Raw genomic sequence first — 21,414 nt, 5'->3', positions numbered from 1 at the left:
AAATATGACCCAGAATTCATCTGGGAGAAGGGTCATTAGCCTGGACAAAAATCACATCAGCACCATGCTAAGATCTGATATAGTGAATGAGTTCCAGGCGTCCAGGAGCATCACATATCACTTTTTCATCTACTACAGCTCCAAGGTCAGGATCCTGTTCCCTGTGGAAGCCATGTGAGTGATATTATGACCCTTGTGTACACACCGTCATTTTACCACTGATACTGTGTCAAAGTGCGGATGTTTTCAGGGGTTTCACCACGTCACCCCCCAGCCAGAACAGCTCCAGCTGGGATCACAGCACGGCAGGGTTACCCCACTCTCAGCTTGCTGGGAGTGGAGGTGGGAGAGGGCACACTCCGTGTCGGACACCCCATCAGCCTGGGGTAAGCAACGGGAAGAAGCCAGTTAAGCCTGGCTGTGGACTTTGCTCAGTAAACCCAGGCACAGCTAATGCTTGATGAACACTCCCTGCGAGGTATGCACCCGTCCTCTCCACAACTATAACAGAAAATAGCTGTATCCTGACTGGCTGCCACAGGACGACTCTTCATCCTAACCACGCTGGGTTAGTGGCTAAGCATGGCGAATAGCCTTGCAGAGGGATTTTAAGACTACATGCTGAATGCAGCAAAAAGTCAATTAGGATAGAACCTCAAGTCTGAAAGGGCTGAGTACTGAGGACCTTCATTACCCACAAAGTAATATAAAACAGAAGGGTCAATTAACCTGCAGTCACTGATAGGCCCTGGCAAGCACTTAAGCGCTCTCACAAACACTGTCCGTCCCCTTTTCAAGGCAAAAAATGAGAAGTAAGCTGTGTAAACAAGATGTACATGTTGCATTTAAGATGAAAAATTGGCCTTCATTCAACTTGAATATGGCAATCCCATTTCCTACAAGAATGCTCTGTGAAAAGGCAGAATAATTTGCCACTGTATCATGAATCTCCAACGTCTGATATTAATAAGAAAAACTAGATGTATATTGGAAAGGAGAAGAATCCTGATAGGGAAGGGGAAGGGGAAGGGGAAGGGGAAGGGGAAGGGGAAGGGGAAGGGGAAGGGGAAGGGGAAGGGGAAGGGGAAGGGAAGGGAAGGGAAGGGAAGGGAAGGGAAGGGAAGGGAAGGGAAGGGAAGGGAAGGGAAGGGAAGGGAAGGGAAGGGAAGGGAAGGGAAGGGAAGGGAAGGGAAGGGAAGGGGAGGGGAGGGGAGGGGAGGGGAGGGGAGGGGAGGGGAGGGAAAAGATATTTTTTCTTGGTCGCTCAAACACAATAAACACTAATTAAAATTATTTTATTCATTCAGACAGATTTTACTTCCATTAATATTTTTCTATTAATTCAAGTACCTGAAAAAGAATGATCTGTTTCTTTTTTTATGCATCTCTGCTGTTGCAATTAACCCTTCAAGGAGCGAAGAAGCTGATGGAGATTCCTGCATGTGCTCAGAGCCAATTGTGCTACCTACTCCTTTAGATCAGCTTCAAATCAAATTGTAACAGGCAAGCAATTGCTCACTCCTAAGTGCTTATGTGGTTCTGTTCTTGTTTAGATCTTGTGAGACTGCTAAAGCTGTCACTTCAGGCTCGCTGGTAAGGGCTATGTCAAATTATTTCGTAATAATTTGAGTTCTTGTATATCTATTTTTTACCACTTCAGTGATTTAAAACACAGGGAAATTTCAGTGTTTTTACTGCTGAACTGAGCTAGATTGGCTGGAGAGGGAGGGGTAGAGAACGCTGTGAGCAGGCAGTGCCACTATGCTAGTTAAATGAGGCTGCTCGTTATTTTTGCGTTTGGACAAGTCTGCCGCAGCAGGAATTACTCTTAGTGTGCTTTGCGGTTTTGGTGCATGCCACTTCAATTATTTTTTTCCTATTAATCCTTCTCCCATATATTAATCCTTTTCCTATATATTCCTTCTTTTTTTGTGATTGCCTGTCCTGTAATACTTTCAAAGTTCAAGTAATACATTTACAAGAGTGAAAGCTTGAGCCCTTTGCTGTTTTCCATGTTTATGAAAAGATGATGTGAGATGTCCATAGCTGCGCATATTAGAGATGGAATTAGATCATGGGTCTTCTCAACCTCTGCCCAGTGCAAGATTTTCCTTCCATGTTGCCCAGTTCATTTTTAGACGTTTTAAAAGATGGATCTTCCCCCTTCACTTCTGCCATAGCCTCATCTTCTGTACTGAATGGATGTTGTCTCAAAAAGCTGGTCAGAGCTTTAACCTGACTTTTTATGGAAGATATCCACCTTTCCATTACAGCTGTGCATAGCCTCAGGGTAGTGTTAGAGCAATCAGTGACTATTACACATAAATACCACTTTGTTAGAAGTGGTGCATGTGCTGTTAAAGTAGATAATTGGTGCCCTGCAATGCCCTTCCCTTGCACCTAGGTATATTCCTGGATATGCTGTAATAAGGCACTTCAGGAGGTATTCACACCATCTAACTTCAGCTGGCCTATATAGTCAATGGCAAAAGGTAGGCACCTAACTCAAGTGCTTCAGATTGCTCTCTGGAGGAGCCGTCTTTTTTCCATTAACTATGTAGGGTGTTTAGGTGGCTTATTTCAGTGCTTCAATTAGATGCCTAAAGTCTGAAGATGTGAATACCCTACTTTGTGACTTTACTATCTTAGATCTCTTCTGGCTGTGCTATACATCATATTACTTGACAAATCTGGGCTTACAAGATGGTAATTACCAAGCTCTCTTCCTTTCTTTTCAGACTTGCTCACCTAAATTGTACTTTTATAGCGAAGAGATGGCACTTATTTCTTGCAAACTGAATTGCCCTTCCCTATTGCTTCATTTCTGTTCTTCATACTTCTGCTGAATTTCTTAGCCTATAGTAATTGTTTCTATTTCTACTCAGTCTGATGTTTGTGCAATTTGCATAATAACTTTCCTTCCTTCCCAACCTCAAACCAACAGTGTTATGATCTATGAGATTTGAGGAAAGTCAAAAAGACAAATATTTCTTCACCTGCCAGAATATTAATATTCTGTCTCAAGAAGAATATCATATATCGTAAACCACATTTTTTCTCCAGATCGTGTAATTGTCATAAGAAGGCAATATTCTATGCTTAAACACATTTATCGCCTCCGTTACTTTCCCTTCACTATTAAATATTTTTATTATATTGGCTAACTAAAAACTTATGATTTGTTACAGATCTTCCAGAGCTGCTGACAGAGCTAATTGCTAAATTGCCACTGATCTGTGCGCTGGGTAACTTTATTATCCGCCTTGATGTCACCTCCAATCCTTTTGCACAGAAGCTTTATAAGGCTTTAACATTCATTGAATTTGACCAAACAAATTGACCATCCTGTTACATGTGAGAACAAGATCTAGTAATTTGACTGTATCTTTTACCTGGGAAATTTCAAGTCAGCACATCGATTTTCAAAGGTCACTCACTTGCTCTATTTCATTTCACTTTCCTTTCCCCAATCTGTTTGCTTTCCAGTAAGTCATTCTTGTTGCTTTTCAGTCCATTCTGGGGTGACAGAGCTCATTACCTCTCCAGGACTCAGGAGAAGAATACACCGCGTGAAGTGTCATGTAGTGAGCCAGAATCACTAACAATATTCATCTGCATTTGCGTGTGCAATAGGGGATCTTGACAAAACAAAGCATTCCTGAAGGCCAGTCCACATATCATACAGTCAGAAATAACACTTGTGGTGCAGACACAGGTAGAAACCTGGCAGAGAAAAAAAAAACGGGGGGCAAATAAATAACTATTTAGCTCCAGCTGAAAGAATAAACTGAGAATTAATATGGCTGTATATCCTATAATAATATTATTTTTAAAGGGTGGGTTACGCACTGTTTTTTCTGTTCAGTGAAGTTACTTTTGTCTGGCTTCTTCCCCCACCTTCTGCTTTTTCCTAAGCTCTTCAACTGATATTAAGTTTGTTATGTCAGCATGTTAGTCAATCCTATTGCAGCTTTTATCAAACTGGCAGACTCTGGCTCTGTGGTGTTTTTATGACATGGTTGCTCTGACAGATTGCTGCCACATGACACTGGAAAATACAGTGACTCAGAGGAGCAGGTGGGAGCGTGCACTTCCAACCAGCGGATTTGATGGATGAAAAAAACTCACAGAAGCCTATCATAGTGAGAGGTTATAATGCTGTCTTCCAAACACATTCACTTCCATCACACCTGTACGGAGACACTGTTCAAATTGTTCTCAAACCCATTTCAGAGATAATTTGGAAAAGCAGGAAGCCCTTTTTTTTTCTCTGTTTCCATGTCTCATATATGCACATATAGGAAGTTTCTTGATTAGACCAGTACTTCTTACAGTCTGTTACCCTGTCTTCTTCTGATAACGGCCACTATTAGATGTTTCAGAAGACACGCACAAAGTAGTCACAAAACAATTGGTCTTTAAAGCTACCAGAGCAGGTTTATTGCAGCCCGCGCTCTCTAAAGACAAGTTTATGCCTTGAGGTATGTGAGAGTGCAATCAATGAAAAACTGTTTACTGTTCTTGTTATCGTAGTCCTTGGTCATTTTGTTAGCTATTGAAAAAAGTCATATTTAAGAGTCCTGCTAAAATCCAAAGTGTCAGTAGGAGCATACAGCAATTAGATCAATAGAGACTGATTGCTCCTTGCATGAAAAGAAAAAAAAAAAAAAGAAGTTTCCATCTAGCCACTTTAAGCTTCTAAGCTCGTTGTCTACTTTTCTATCCTTGGGTTACTAGCTTGGTTGAAAATAAACTCATAGTTCACCTCCTCTAAACTTATGTACACATACCATCTATTATCAGAGTTTTCTATCATATTTGGGCAATTGAAAGGTTTGGCATGATCCCTGGGACAAAATTTTCTGGACTAAACTTTCTGAAATCTGTTTGCTTACATTGAAGGGACTTTCATCCCTAATACAGGAATTTCTGCTGTTAAATGCACTCCAGGAAAACGTCAAACCTTTATTTCTAAATATTTTGTACAAAGCACTGTATTAACCCTTTCAAAGAGAGAATTACGCAAATGTTGGTGACCGCTTTAAAATATTTAGACTTCTCTAATTGCAACCTGAAAATGTGGTTCAGGGTTTGTGGCTGTTTTTTCTTTGTTGTCTCCTTTTTCTCCCCCCCTCTTCCATGTCTATCCTGGCAAATGCTCGAAAAAGAGATAAAAAAAGCAGGTTTCCCATTACAGGACTTATGGCTTTGGGACTGCAAGGTGCACCAAGAGATAAGAATTCAGAATTAAAAAAGAGCATGATAAGACTCTCTAAGACCATTTCACTCTCTGAAACTACCTGTTCTAGGAGACCTTTTCTGTGTGTGCATTTTATTTATCAGAGAGCTGTGGTCAGTGAAACAGTAGCAATTGGCTAGTGCAACCAGGCTGGAACCAGCGAATAATACATCTGCGAAGATCTGTTTGCTGTGAGTTAAACTCTGGTGAACAAACTGTTATAAGTACTCCTAAAATACGTGGACTGTGAGGGGAGGGAGAGAAGCACAGCTTTTTAAATAGCAATGCTTTTTCAGAATTAGGAATACGTTGTGAAAGTTCAGCCGTACACAAAATGACACGTGTGCTAAGCGTAGGGTAGTGTTACTACAATGCACCATTTTGTAAAACGTTTAAATACGGATCAGAATATGAATGTAAAAACCATGTACAATCTAGTCTGTTTCCTACACATACGCCAGAGCAAATAATGATGTGATTTGAGAGGCATAATGACAATATTGTGCCTATAATGCATTTGCCCAAAGGTACACTTGTGCATATGTTTTCTATTCATTTTTGTTCTCTATTGCACATTTCCCTCAACTTAATTATTCCATTGATTGTAATTAAGCTCCCTCTAAGCCTGTGAGTGTGGAGTGCATTTTCAAAATAAATATGAGCAAGCTGACTTGCTTCTGAAGCTTTTCTAAACTCTCGCAGCTCTATAAAATGCCTAACAGGCACTTTATCTGAAAACAGAAATGCATTCATTTTAGAGGTTTTCTATGACCTTACCCATTTTAAAAAGAGAGAGGGAAAATCTGCTGATTTTCAAACTATGTAAATCAAACCAATGGCAAATTTTTTAATCCACTATTCTTATTACTTGTATTACATTAGCACCTATTACAATGTGGGCTTCCCTACAGAGGTGGATATTCCTTTATAGTAGTTGCTGAACAAACATACGTTAAGGAACACTCCCTGCACAGAAACAAGGCTAATACACATCTTGGATGAACTGAAGACAAGAGCAGAAAACATGATAGTAACTAGATAGTAACAGAACTAACTTTGTAACTAGATATATTTTTTGCATAAAACAGTAGTCTCAGTTTGCCACCTGTCTAACTATCTCAACATTGCAACCTATTTTCATAACTTGAAGAAATTCTTTGGATTCTCACTTGTTCATGTAATATTGATCTGCTTCAACTGCAATGTAGCGCCCGATGGCTGTTTTTTTCTCTCTCTCCCTCTCCCCACTTCCCCAAAGCCTCAAGCTGTCCCATAAGAACAAATAGCAGTGCAGTAGCATTATAATATAAACAATAAATGATACATCATGTACATATGCTTCTGAAATGAAGTTGCTGGGAGAAGCTTGCATGAAGTCTATTTTCATCTAGTTTAATTAATGACCAATGAGATTGCTTAATACCTCAGCCTTACCATGTCTATCAATAGTGCACTAATAATACGAGACTGTAATATGTTCAAAAACGGGATAATTTGAAATCTATAGGTATCTAAAGATTTCTGGTGACAATCGATGCCAGATTTGAACCAAAACAAAGTGGAAAATATTTAATTAGAAACAGCTAGCAAAATCTCATATCTATACAATAGGGTATAGACTTGGATCCAGTATATCATCAGGTGAAACAGCAAATACAGTATCAGATTGGAGCGGGATGAGGTCACTTTCTTACATTAAGCCCTTCTGTATCTTTTTAATACACCCAAAATAGAATGTTTTTTTTTAAAAAAACTACAAGTAACTGATATTTGATAGCTCTTAATAGATACTTCTTGAAACCAGTAATCAAGTATTTACAACACTATACAATATTTTGGCCAGAACATGCCAGATGGGATTGACTTAGTCACTCTAAGCTCCCGATGTACTGGGAATATAGATTTCTTGATGGAAATTTAATCACTATGGTCACTGAAGTCTTACAGACCCGTGTGTTGGGAGAACTAGAAAACTTACTCATGATAACTACGTTGCTGCATGGGGATAAAGTTGTGGATAGATATAGGCAATAAGGGATGCTTCTGTGTTATGATAAATCTAAAGTGTTTTATTTCTACACAGGATTTGGCTAGGATTGAGCTAGCTTTCTTCTTAGCAGCCTGTACAGTGCTGTGTTTCAGATTTGTGGCTAAAATCACATTGGTGATAACACACCAATATTTTGGCTATCGAACAGTGCCAGTGCTTGTACATTGCCGATGCATTGTCTTTTTCCCATTTTGCACCCCAGCAAGTAGGCTGTGGGTGGGTAAGAAGTTTAGAGGGTACAGAGCTGGGACAGCTGACCCAGAGTGGGCAGAAGGATATTCCATATCATATGATATTGTGCTCAGAAATAAAAAGCTGAGGTAGAGGAAGAAGGGCCTGGAGGGGTGGGGCCAGCAGGTCAAGGTAGGTGATACTGTCCTCTGCTCCGCTCTGGTGAGACCCTACCTGGAGTATTGCGTCCAGCTATGAAGCCTCCAACATAAGAAGAAGGACCTGGACCTGTTGAAACAAGTCCAGAGGAGGGCCACGAAGATGATCAGAGGGCTGGAGCACCTCTCCTATGAAGACAGGCTGAGAGAGTTTGGGTTGTTCAGCCTGGAGAAGAGAAGGCTCCAGGGAGGGGAGGGACTCTTTATCAGAGAGTGTAGTGATAGGATGGAGGGTAATGGTTTAAAACTGAAAGAAGGTAGATTTAGGTTAGATATTAGGAAGAAATTCTTTCTGTGAGGGTGGTGAGGCACTGGAAGAGGTTGCCCAGAGAAGTTGTGGCTGCCCCATCCCTGGAAGTGTTCAAGGATGGGTTGGATGGGGCTGTGAGTCTAATGGAAGGTGTCCCTGCCCATGACGGGGGGGTTGGAACTAGATGATCTTGAAGATCCCTTCCAACTCTGACCATTCTGTGATTTTATGATTCTAGAAGAAGAAATGGGGAACTTTGGGTTTCAGGGTGGCCATTGCTCAGAGACTTGGCTGGGCATCGGTTTTCTTGTGGGAGGTGGTGAGTGACTTTTTTGCATTGGTTGACTTTTTGCCCTTTCCTTCACCTGTTGCACTGTTTTTTTCTTAAACCACAAACTTTCCCACTTTTGTTCTTCCTGTTTTCTCCCCTGTCCCCTTGCACCTGTTATGGATGTGCCGTGCTTCCTAATTTTTATTTGGACAATTACTTCAGCAATCTCAAGTGGCCCACCTTGGCAACTACTATATGATACTGTGGTAGCCAGGAGCATTAGATTCTCTTCAAGAACATTCACAGCGGTAGGGCCAGATACTGCTCCAAATACCAAATAACATCGCTGTTGGGGTTCCTGTTTGCTTCAGTTCTTAGCAGGTTTCAGTCACAAGATAGAAGTGGATAGAAGCAGAGGACACAGTGAACTCTGAGAAATGTTGGCTAGGGCCCAAAGTGAGCCCAAGAAGGTAGGCGACCAAACTCGTGCCTTTGTGCAAATCGATCTGTAATTATTTTACAGTTCTGTCCAGAGAACAGGATTCAACCGCAAAGAGGATCTCTGCAGATTTTTTACTAGACACTGTCCTCTGACAGTATGTTACAATTACTCTGTGGGATTTCTCATTTTGCCACCTTTTAATCACTCCAATATGGACTACACTGATTTTGTACAGTACTAATTTTCATTATTTTTAATTAAATCAAATATTTTACAAGAGTAAATTTGTTATGTCAATACAGTTACTTTCATCAGCTGTACATATAATCTCATCAAAAGCAATAACAAATTTTCTCAAAAAGACCTAATTTCATTAAAACAATGTTCCCTGCTGTTAAATACATTAACCTCCTTTAAATCTGTATTGATCGTATCAGTATCAAGTCTTCTATAATTTTTCCAGTGGTAATTTCATGATGACCATTTTAACACTTCCCAGGAAATGCCATTTTCTATATTTTTCAATTATTGAGGAGTAATTATTTGTGTCCTGGAGTATTCTGTCTTCCAATATTTGTCACAAATCAATGTCGAGACTTTAAGAACTTCACTGATGTTTTTCAAAGAAATTCAGACACAAGTTGTCTGGTCCTGAGAATATAATATTTAAATATGATAGTTGCGGCCAGATATTATTCTTAACCACTGGCAGAAGAAAAAAATATATTTCATTATCATCATTTCTCACATATAAGCATGAGATGGGTAAGTCTGCTAAATATAAGATAAACTTATTTTATCAGGGCATTTCTAAGTTTTTCCAGTAGATATCTTACCTTGCTTCCTCAGAAAAACTGTAGAGAAGTAGCTGGTGAACATTTCAGACTTTCTTCCCTGTGACACATAATTTAACATGGTTTTCCTGGACTCACACCTATATAAGAGCTTTCATGCTGTCCTGATATATTTGAACATTCCGTGTCACTGTTTTGTCAAGAAAACAGTGAGAAGGGTGCAAGGACAGGAAGTCCTCAGAATTTTTAAAGATAAAGGCCTTAAGGCCAAATGATGGCATCTTGCCATTATGAGCCCTGTGCATGCCAGTGTTCCTTCCTCTGCTTCTTCATCAAATCACATCCTCACCTTTTACATCATAAAGCTTTCGTGCCGACCTTTTCTCATCCATGGGCTGCATTCTAACCTACTGATTTATTCCCATTGTCTTCACAAATTCTCTGCTTTCCTTTTAAAAACAATTCAATTATTCCTTTCACCTTTTTTGTTGAGCTTGATTATTTTTAGTCAAAGATACCTTTTGTGATTGCCAAATTGTGCTCTGAGGCAAAGGTTCATCATTTACTGCTTCTGCATGCAATGCCCAATTAGCATTCACACCAGTATATCTAATTTTTTTTTTCATTCCTGATTTTGCTCATTCTTTTCAGTTTGTAAAATTGACAATTCAAAAGACTATGAGTATTACTGGCCAAAACTAATATTCTATATAACTGTTGCAAAAAAAAAGCTGGATCTTGACTGTCCATATCAGCTACCAGATTTTAGTGCAAAGATCAAATCCTCCTTATAGATCTGCTATAGAATTACTCTGAGCTTGTTTCAACAGTCTGTCCATCAAAAAATTATTGATTTCATTCCTTAGAAATTCAAATTGTTTCTGATAAACACAACATAAAACCTACAGTTAAAGGTTTCCTGGATCAAATTCTCCCCTCCCAGATCAAACTCTGCTATGATCAAGCAACTTTTCTCCATAGATGTCATATAAAAATTGCTGAAAATGTGTTTATTCCCTCTAATATATTAATTTGTTCTCTAAAGCTAATTTTAATCAATATGCCCTTCTGTGTTTTACCAGTCTTAACAGTAACCCGTGTGTTTTCTTCTTCCCATCCTTTTAAACTTTCAGTTACTTTGACTCAGCGAATATCTTTACTGCAGAATTTCTTCTGCCCACATTTTCATTCTTTTCCAAGGTGTCTCTGGCAATGTTAACATTCAAGTCATGTGAAACACCCTTCCATATTTCAGTAATACCCACCCAATCAGGTATTGTTTCATAAATGAATACTTCTTATTTCTCTTGTTTATTACCAGGGCTCCTAGCTAGTACTATTATAGAGACCACTGAAAAATGCCTTCTTTCTCCATATCCTGACACTTCATTCTTTAAATCAACTTATTTTATAGACCTGTGAGCAAAGGATTGTGTATTATTTCACAGTTCTTTGGAAGTCACTGCAAGCTGTCTTAAAATGAATTTTGATTTGGTGGGAATTGTATTAGATTAAGATCTTCAATATTGTCGGATTTTTTTAAAAAAAAAAAGAAGTAAAAGTGACCAAATTAATTCATTTTCTGCAACAAAAAAGCACGATGGTCATAATATTAATAATTTAAATGACTATAATGCATTACAGTTACGGCAATCAAATTGCCAATCTGGAATAGCTATTAGATTTTCAACATTCATGAACAATGATGTAGATGTTGGTTCCCTAATTATTAACTCTGCAGAAAGACTAACCCTTCTCAGGAATTGGGCATATTTCTTTCAGCTGCAAATTAAGGGAGAAAACAATATAGCAACAACAGTTTTTACAATACAGAAGTTAAATACTTGAATACTCTTGAAGGAAGAAGTGATTAGATCAAAACTTAAGTGAACACATTACTATGACATTCTACATTCTAGATTCAGTGTATATCTCCCAGTGAGTCACTTTGACGTCTTTCTTCAACTCTATTGCCACATTAAAAATTATTTTAAAAATATTTTAAAGGCTTTACGTGGCAGGTCTTCATAAGACTGAGAGCCTGGACAGGTCCAAGTGCAATTAATCTATTTGAACGTAGGCCAGTAGATTATTAAAATACACAGTTTTATACTATGTGTTTAAACTGTTTGTCTCCTCCTGAACTAGAGAAACCAATCCTACAATCTGACAGTGTATTATTTTTAGAAGTATTTTGTTTTGTCAGTTTCGACCTTGCTGCCTGTCAGTTTTCCCTGTTTATTTATAAAGGGGAGGGCATGGAAAATGCTGACCTAAATGCTAAAAAAATGCATACAAAAATTAAATAAAGACCTGAGGAGGAGGTGAATATTTAGGGGACGTCTTCCTTTACTTGAACCCCTCCTGTTAAATGTCATCAAAAAAGACAGCCTAAAGGGTCTGTCAATAATGTATATTTCGTAGCAAAAGAAAACGAAGAAGAAGGAATTAAGGAAAGCACATCCCACCTACCTTTACAATCAATTAAAATATAAAGGAGATTCACGTGGAATACTGAATACGTTTCAAAAGTCCATTATCTCTGATAGTGTGTAAAAAAAATATTGTAAGTATGGCATTCTAAAAAGCCAAATGCCATGGTCTGCACTTTGCACTGAATTCACAGAATATGTTTAGCTTATATTCACCCAACTTGCAGTATAGCCAGAGAAGTTCATGCCTGTCCACGTCCATCTACTTGCACATCTTCCCTTTACAAATAGGAAGACAAAGGAAATGCTCAGAGTTTATAAAGACTCAGAAGTTGTAAATATGCAATAGTCCTGCGGTGGGAAGACAGGCGCTGGCATTTCCTCTATGTATCATCCTAAATAAACACTTCACTATACAACCTGGGATGAACTCCAATACCTCAGACTCAAACGCTGCTTAGAGAGGGAGAGTTGGTGAAAAAACGAGAAAAAAAAAAAAGATGATTGAAAAAAAAAATATGATTAGATTGCCATGAAGTCAAGGTTTGGTAACCAAATTGTCTTTCAGACTTCCAGTGCCATGTCTCTGTTCTAATAATGCAGGATACCAATTTCTATAAAAATAAGCACAGGGCATCTCCCACAGGGCTTTGCAAAATGTGCTTATGTTGTGTGGGAGTCAAAATGTTGCTTTGTCTTTTCAGAATACTCTTCAGTGCACTTGTAATCACATTGATTTAAGGACTACCGTTGTGTACAACTCCTCGCAGGTGACCCAAGGCAGCCAAGAATTACTCACTTCCAGGAAGAGAAACCAGCTTCTGTGGAGCTGAACAACTCACAAAGGGTTGTGAACAAGTACTTCACCAAGAAATTCTTCCCCTTCTAGGCAGAAGAGAAGAGAAGAACAAAATGTGAAAGATGATGATATTGTGGTTAATTTATTGTTTAGAAATGATTGAGAACTGCACTCTTGAATTCCTTTGCCCTGCCAAACTCCTGGCAAACTCGACACTTTTACTTCAAGGCAACACAGGGAGGAAGAGTTTTCACAAATTGCATTTCAAGCATAAGAAAGTTTGATCTAAAAGAACAGAGATGATTATTGCCTTTCCTTTCACTCTTCAGTTGATGTCCTTAATAATGAGGGTAAAACCCATCCATGTCCATGTACAAAGATGTATTTATTTTCATCCTGTTTAAATTTAGACCTCCAACAAATATTCATACAGCTCTAAAGATGCATCCTCCTACCATTTAGACATTTTTATAGAAGTGTAACTCAGCTGACTACACAGGAGTTATTACCTATTTATGTATGTATAAATGAGATAAAAGTCAGGGCCATATTTTTCTACAATGGCATGCAATGCTCTATGTTTGTGAACAGGAGACTGAAAAAATCAGAGCAAACATTTTTCATTTTAAAGTATGCTGAATCATATGCTTCTTAGATGTTAAAGCATATTTACATGGACAAATATACATTCAAGTAACATACTGTATCAGTCAGAGAAAAGCTGTAAAAAAATACCATCTTGTATTGAATTCTACTTCATATATGTAGGGGGATTTTAATCATACTGGAAGAATTCCTATTATTTTATAACCTTGAAAATTAGTGTCGTGCTTTTCTTATACCAGATGTGGGTGAAATTAAACATGAAACATACTGCTTTAGAGGAAAAAAGTATCAATATCCACTAGTTATAAAATCAAATTAATTACTACAATGACCTGGTTAATATCCAGGTTTAGAAGCAGAGCAGTTCACATAAAAGTTCTCTTTTCAGTACTTTATTCTCAAAAGCATATGACAAAAAAGATAACAGTCTAGTTTTCTGGAGAAGTTTTGTGGTTTAACAGATTCATAGTAAAGAAGTGGGGATTTCATTGCTAGCTTAGCCGCTATCCTCGTGATATTGGGCAATTCAATTTCCTGCATTTTTTTTTCCAGCTAAAAACCTTCACCATCATATCTATATAAATTTTAAATTTTACATAGTAGGGCTTGTCCTTTGACCTCAGCTCAGCTCCCGTAGTAACAGTAGTAACTATAATAGCAACAGCAGTAGCAGTCTAGTTACTCAAATATAGTTCCAGTGTTGCAATCTACTTCAGTGCAGTCAGTATCATTTGTCCAAACAAATGAATCTTCAGGTTTGAAGCATTTCTAATTTTTCACGCACACTGCCATTAATTTGTTATGCAGGAGATTCAGAATGAGGCAATGAGCTGTGTTGCTGGCTTTTATATGATTTGGTTTCTATTACAGCAACAGTGACTGATAGAATTATTCCCTTATCTACAAAAACACGAGCAGACTTCTGCAATTTTAACATCTACAGCTAAGTCCAGGCAGATAGTTCAACAGCGGAGTTCAAACTTTCTCACGCGGCTCTAGTTACGCAGAGGTTTAGAACTTCCCTTCAATGTCAACAGCAACCATTAAGGTAACGTTTAATGTTTAAATTACATTTAAATATTTACAGAGGAGGAGAACAAGCTTTCCTGACCCATGTATGTCACCCAAGGTAATACGTTACTGGAAATTCAAGCTAGTCTCTTGTTTCTGCTCTTGCTGCTTTGTATTATCCTGACACTGTAAATCATTCAGGCAACTTCTTCACTCCAGCCCATGCTCCATCTTGACCCCCTGCACACTCCCCTGGAGGTTGCACCAAGTCTCACAACTCCTTGGCAAGAGGAATCACCTGCAATTGTGCTCTCTCCATAGACTGGTAACATCACAGTACTTTTCCAGTGACATGAGGAAAACTCTATAGAGCCCTCAATGAGCTTTCCTGAGTTCACCTACTTTTGAGTTCTCGTCTTTCCTTAGTTAGTGTTAGATTTGCCTTTCGTAACTTCTTCCTTCTATCATCCCATGCTTCATATTCTGTAGCATAACATCAGCTTTCTAGCTGCTTACATGACATCTGCAATAGCTCCATTTATCCTTGCTCACAGCTCCAGACAACACTATGAACATAGCAGCATTTACATAATTATAGCTTAAGTATTGCAGGAACAAATATTAAATAAACAATGTCTTAAATAATTCTGTGGAAGATTAATTGGATCAGAAAAAAAAAAAAAAAAGCCAAAATCCACATTAGAGATTTGAGAGAAGTAGAATCAATTTTGGATGTAATAATCAAGAATACTATGAGAAGTAATAAAAATATATTTATCTAGTTGTCAGTCTGAATACTCCCAACATTCTCAGATACTTTTTCTATCTGTGGTCTTAAGACTTTTACTGTACTTCATAAACAATTTTGCAGTATGAGATCTGACTATGGTATACAGGACAGAAAATTTTAATGCGTACATTAGTTGTACAAGGTAATTGTAATTTTTTTCTGTTTTTTCAAATCATAACTAGATACTTTTGTTTTCTTAGTATTATCCTAATAATAACCTATATTGTTCTTATTACCTACACTGTGATTCTCTTAAGTCTCCGTTGTGTTATTTGTATGCAAACTCAAACACAAATTTATACAAAACTATATTACAATTTTTTTTAATTGAGAACCCCATCAACTAAAAGCATTATAGTTTCTGCTGTGTCTAGCAAAGGGTGAGAGCCGTCTTATCTCATTTTAGATATTTAGTAGGTAGATAACCAGTAGCTGTCCAGGAAAAAACTTGTTGTGTAACTGCATCTCTAATTAATGATGAAAGATAAATATACTCATCTTGGTTTATATTATCTAAGAAATCTGTACTAGTGCCTATCATAAGCATGACTGATAACTTTATGGAATATATATGTATATGCTCTACTAACCAAAGTTTTCTCCTCCCCACTCTTTCACAGATATATCAATAGTTCTTTTTGTATTAAATCAAAGGGTGAATATTTCATACTAAATTTTCTTTTATAGATCACTTCTTGGTGATCTATATCTCCCCTTTCTTGATTTTTCTAGATAACAAATTCTCTAATCTCAGTATAGTTGTTAAACATCAGTGCTTTCAATAATTTCACACATTTTTGATAACAAAGTACAATTTCAAATCTCCCTCATCGTTATATTTCTTTATGTCTTATATATCCTTTATCATACATAGCTGCCTAACAGTCAAATTTAAGGAAAAATAGTCAAAGCATTAAGAGATTAATTAATTTAATTAATTAATTAATTAATTAATTTACTTCACTACCTCTGTGGTAACAATAGCGTCTGTTTTACAGATTTGTGTTTTTTCAGGTCACCTATATGAACATTAGCTAGCATATTCTTTAAGTATTCTTCAGCTTTTTCATCAATGCCTTTTATCTAGTCCTTTGCCAAGGAACAAGGAAAGAGGCAGGTAGTGTGTTTAAAACTTGAGAGAAGGAAAATATCTCTTCAAAGTCATTGTGTCTTACTAGAGATATGTGTACCACAAAGTAGATCTATTTTCTAAATGAAGGCAAAGTCATTTTTATCAGAAAGAGTCACCGTTACAAGTCAAAAGTTTGTGTGAGACATTATTTGAAGTTGGGAGAAATAATACTTTTGCAGTCCTAGTGAAGCTTTGACTATTGGTCAGCGTTGATTTTGTCACTGAATAATGTTCATTAAAAAAATAATTAAAAAAGAAGTGCAAGATTTTCCTTTAAATACATTGCATAATAATTGCACCCACTAATGTAACTTCTGCTTTGAGGGAGACCATCTAGCCACTCTGCATTCATAGACTGTCAAAACACACAGTAATATCCTACATTTTCTCCATTCACTTACTAATGGACAACGTCTGCATTGTTGGGAACTGGGGGTTATTAAAATAAGTGAATCAATGCTCCTGTGAGATTGGAATTTAGCATCAGGACACTTCTACCTTAAAATATGACGGGAAAAGAGATTATGCCACATTTTGCACGTGGGGAAAAGCAAAAAGAAAAAAAAAAACAACAAAAAAACCCATAAACCCAGCTCTTACTCTATCTGTAGCCAAGGAAGGGATCAGAAGTGATCTGAAAAGCAAGGAGACCTTTTAAAAAACGCATTGCCTGAACACTGTCTGACTGCTTTTTGGAATAATTTCTGAAAACATATGAGATTCAGTGCTATTCACATATGTTACTAAATTTTATTATTTGGTCTTCCTAATGTAGTGAGACATCAGTAAACTGCACCTGTGGATGTTTCAGAGCATTGTGGCTGACATACGATCTTATCCAGAAAGCACAAAACAGCGATACTTCTCTGTTGGCCCTGACACAGATAGGAAGCTGTCTTCATAAATAAAGTATGCCAATATCTGAAATGATAACAAAATTCTATCAACTGACAGGAACGGGGATTTTTGAAGTATAATCTGCACATCTGCTTGCTTCCTTTAAAATAAATGCTGGCTTTTATTAGCAAAAGAAAGTGCTCAAATAAAAGCATAAAGAGCGAGGGAATCAGTGAAAATTAGCTTCTCAGTTTTCTGAGTGCAGTAGGTAATATCTATCTATCTTCTTGGGGTAGGATCTAGGAACATTAATAAGAAATATATCCTAATATGGACATGTCACTGTACAAATACTGAAGTACAGCCCTGAGGTAAAGTCCTCATGAGTACGTCATAAGCTTGAGAAGACCAAGAAGGAAAGAGATGGATACAAAATTGACCACTGTGACATGCAATGAAGACTTCTTATATTCTTACTCTGATTTAATTAAAGCTGAATGGAATTTTAGTCATGAAAGATGTCCACTGAACAGTCAGGAAGCTTAACTTTGCAAACAAAAGTCTCCTATAATCTACATGGAAAAGATTCAAACTGTTATTTTTAAAAGTAGACCTTCTAAGAACATTCAAAGCAACTGGAGATGTTCATAGAAGACAGATGACCCCTTTGGGTTGGGATGACACAGATACACCTTCTGGGAGGGTGGCTCGAAAACTGCAAAAGACCACTCAATACTTACCCAGTTTTGCACATTCTTTCCTCGCACAGTGTCAGTGCTGGCACACACACACAGCCAACCACCGCTGCAGAAAGCATACTGTCATTTTTTTCTGACCTAAAATAGCTGTTCTCATCTTCTCATGTGATGGTTATTCTTTAATAGAAAAATGTGAATTATAATATCTTTTCTGAACAGCCCAGTGTTAAGGGACAGATAAAGTTTCTAAAAGTGTATAAGTACCCTTGAGTAGGTTCAAAAATAAATTTATAGATCATTTCGCTTCCAGATATAATGTGCAAAAAAGTGATTCGCCAGTATATTAATGGAGAATTTTTTTCATCTGAGAATTCAAATTCTTTACAACACTTCCTTAATTAATGCTCATATCTAACCTAGATCTGATTCCTAGATTTTTTTGGTTTCCATGAAAGCTTGAATATAAACAGAAAACTTTTCATTAGGATTTCTTTGTTTCAAAAAGACATTTCCATCAACATAGATTTAATGTTGGTCTACATATATCAGCCACAAACTGCTGTATTAAACCCATTCAAAATATACTGTGCAAGTAAATGGTTTAGTAAGGTCTTACATTCCTCAATTTAGTAACAAAATCCAAGGGAAAAATTGCAATAAATTTCTGGACCTTGCGTATGTGCTTTATTACCATTTATAGTCATTATAAGTCAAAATTTGTCCTTTAAAGTCACAGAAAATTTGACATTGAAGAAAAACAAGCTAAGGGAGCCTGCACAGAAATGTCAATGAGAAGGATCCTCTCAAAGGCATTCCGAATGTGTAATGAAAGAGACACAACCCAAAAACAGTCACAGAAGACAAAGGAGAACATAATTTTAGACTAAGATCATAGTGAACTTTGTTGAGCATAATTGATTTTTCAGGAATGTGAGACTGGAGGAAGAAAACTTTAAAAAGACGTTTTCATTACACAGAATGAAGCAGAAGACTAACTCCTGAGAGAAATTCAAGGCAGTTAGTCTAAATACCTTCCGTGGCAGACAGTAAAAAGTGTGAATGAGACATCATCAGTTGTGATACACTGTAAACCACATAAAGATGGAACATGAAATTTATATATTTACCTAATTTAGGTATCTTAAAATTAATTACCAAGTCTAAGTCACCTGCCCTCGAGAGGATGACTGTCTCTTGGTGGGCGTCTCCAAAGACTGCAGTGATTTATCCTGTGAAGGAGCCCACCACTCTCCACAGTTTGTAGAGCCTAGACTCAGCATTTTACTTTTAATACAGTTATATTTCAGTGAGGAGCTAAAGAGCGATGCAGTAAAAGAAGATACAATAATCAGATAAGGAATAAAGTATTGCTGGTTACTTCAAGGCCAGCTACTGTTGATCTCTCCCACTGTGAAAAGTGACATTTCAAAGGCCACTCAGCTTTTTCAGGACTAGCCAGTCTACCAAGCAGGCAGACTGCTCCAGAGCCTGCTTCTCCCATCAACCGAGAACCGCAAATGTTTCAGCCCTTTTTAAACACTGTCTTATCTCAAGATTCTATTTGCAGTCTAAAGTTCCTTTATTCAAGTCTCCAGTAAGGATCAAGCAAAAAAAAGTCCTCAGTGAACTCTCCGTTGCAAATCTGTTCAGCAGCCCAATTCCAGAGATCCCAAAAGACAGCAACTTTTGATCTTAACTCAGTTCTGGTTTTAGTTATTATCTGTCTTTTAGTTATCATCAATCTGCTGTGCGTTTAATTAACTATATGCTACAAATTTTGAATCAAATCATTGCTATATACCATTCACCTATAAGGCATCTCTTAGCACGCACATTTACATCATAAAGTGACACCACTCCAGTTGCAGAATTTCATTAACTTTGTGGTGTATTGCAGACATCCTGCTTATTAGGCGGTTGTCCAGCTGTTTAGCAGTCACATTTTAAGCAATCCAACACTCCATTTGCACAGCCACAGTAAGGCAGTTTCCTGCTTTTCAGTTACATGTAGCTCTGTTTTAGCAATTATTTATAACTGAGTGCATTACAGTGTACAGTAAAAAACAAATCAAGTGAACAGTTCTTTCAGTGACTGGTGAAGACGAACCAATAAATCAAGACAAAAGAATTCATAAAAGGAAATACAAGATTTCTAGTCTGTACAGGTTGTCAGCTTTGGTGCTGAAGTCAACGCATAGGAAAGGAAACTGAAATGTGGGCATCAAAATCGGAGAAAGGATATACAGAAAGAAAATACTGCTGGAAGATGACAACTATAGCAGAATTGAAGAGACGTGCTAAATGCAAATCAATGTACAAATCATGAGAAAGAAAAAGTAGGAAGAGAAGAGAGGTTCTGATAGAGACTAGGGAGATTTGATCCTAATATTCAATGTCAGTGTGTGATTGTGTGTCTAAAAATTATTTTGAAGACTGATGAAAAAACATACTTTTATATTTGATTGTTTCCAGGGGATTAAGTTCGAAAGATATTTTATTTACTATAGGTTTACAGAATTACTATATTTGTTCTTTGAGCTTTGTGTCATAACAGAAGCCCTCAATATACCTTTTTCCTTTAAGCATATCTCATAAGGGAGAAGTGATTTCAATTATGATACCTGTTCAGTTTGAGTACTTAAGACAAAATAAGGCTTGTTCTAGCTAACACCTAAACACTACAAGATTTTTGCAGCATAGAAAATTGACAATTCTCTGGAATATCCTTCTGTAACTTAGAAGTAATCAATACAATCTATTAACAATATCAAGCAAGAAAAATTAGTGTGTCACAAAGCTACCTGCTTTTCTCATTTTTTAATATTTCTAATTTCAGATTTTACTAATATAAAAGAAGGGGAACAATCACAGAATCACAGAATCACAGAATCTTCATGGTCAGAAAGGACCCTTAAGATCATCGAGTCCAACCAAACAACCTACAATCTCTGCCCTTCAGAGCATGCCCTGAAGTGCCACATCTAGATTTTCTTAAACACCTCTAGGGATGGTGACTCAGCCACCTCCCTGGGCAGGCTGTTCCAGTGCCTGACCACTCTTCCAGTAAAGGAATTCTTCCTAATATCTAATCTAAACCTCCCCTGCTGCAACTTCAGACCATTTCCTCTGGTCCTGTCATTCTTCAGTTGGGAGAAGAGGCCAACACCCACCTCTCTCCAACCTCCTTTCAGGTAGTTGTAGAGGGCAATGAGGCCTCCCCTCAGCCTCCTCTTCTCCAAGCTAAACATGCCCAGCTCCCTCAGCCTCTGCTCATATGACCTGGTCTCCAGACCCCTCACCAGCCTGGTAGCTCTCCTCCAGCGCTTCAATGTCCCTCTTGTAGCGAGGGGCCCAGAACTGAACACAGCACTCGAGGTGAGGCCTCACCAGTGCTGAGTACAGAGGCACCATCACTTCCCTACTCCTGCTGGCCACGCTGTTCCTGATACAAGCCAGAATGCTGTTGGCCTTCTTGGCCACCTGGGCGCACTGCTGGCTCATGTTAAGCTGGCCGTCCACCAGCACCCCCAGGTCCTTTTCTGCTGGGCAGCTTTCCAGCCACTCTTCCCCAAGCCTGTAGCATTGCTTGGGGTTGTTGTGACTGAAATGCAGGACCCGGCACTTGGCCTTATTAAACCTGATACAGTTGGCCTTGGCCCATCGATCCAGCCTGT

Source organism: Chroicocephalus ridibundus, chromosome 2 (genome assembly GCF_963924245.1).
Source record: "Chroicocephalus ridibundus chromosome 2, bChrRid1.1, whole genome shotgun sequence".
NCBI classification, from domain to species: Eukaryota; Metazoa; Chordata; class Aves; order Charadriiformes; family Laridae; genus Chroicocephalus; species Chroicocephalus ridibundus.
This window is presented reverse-complemented; position numbering follows the sequence as displayed.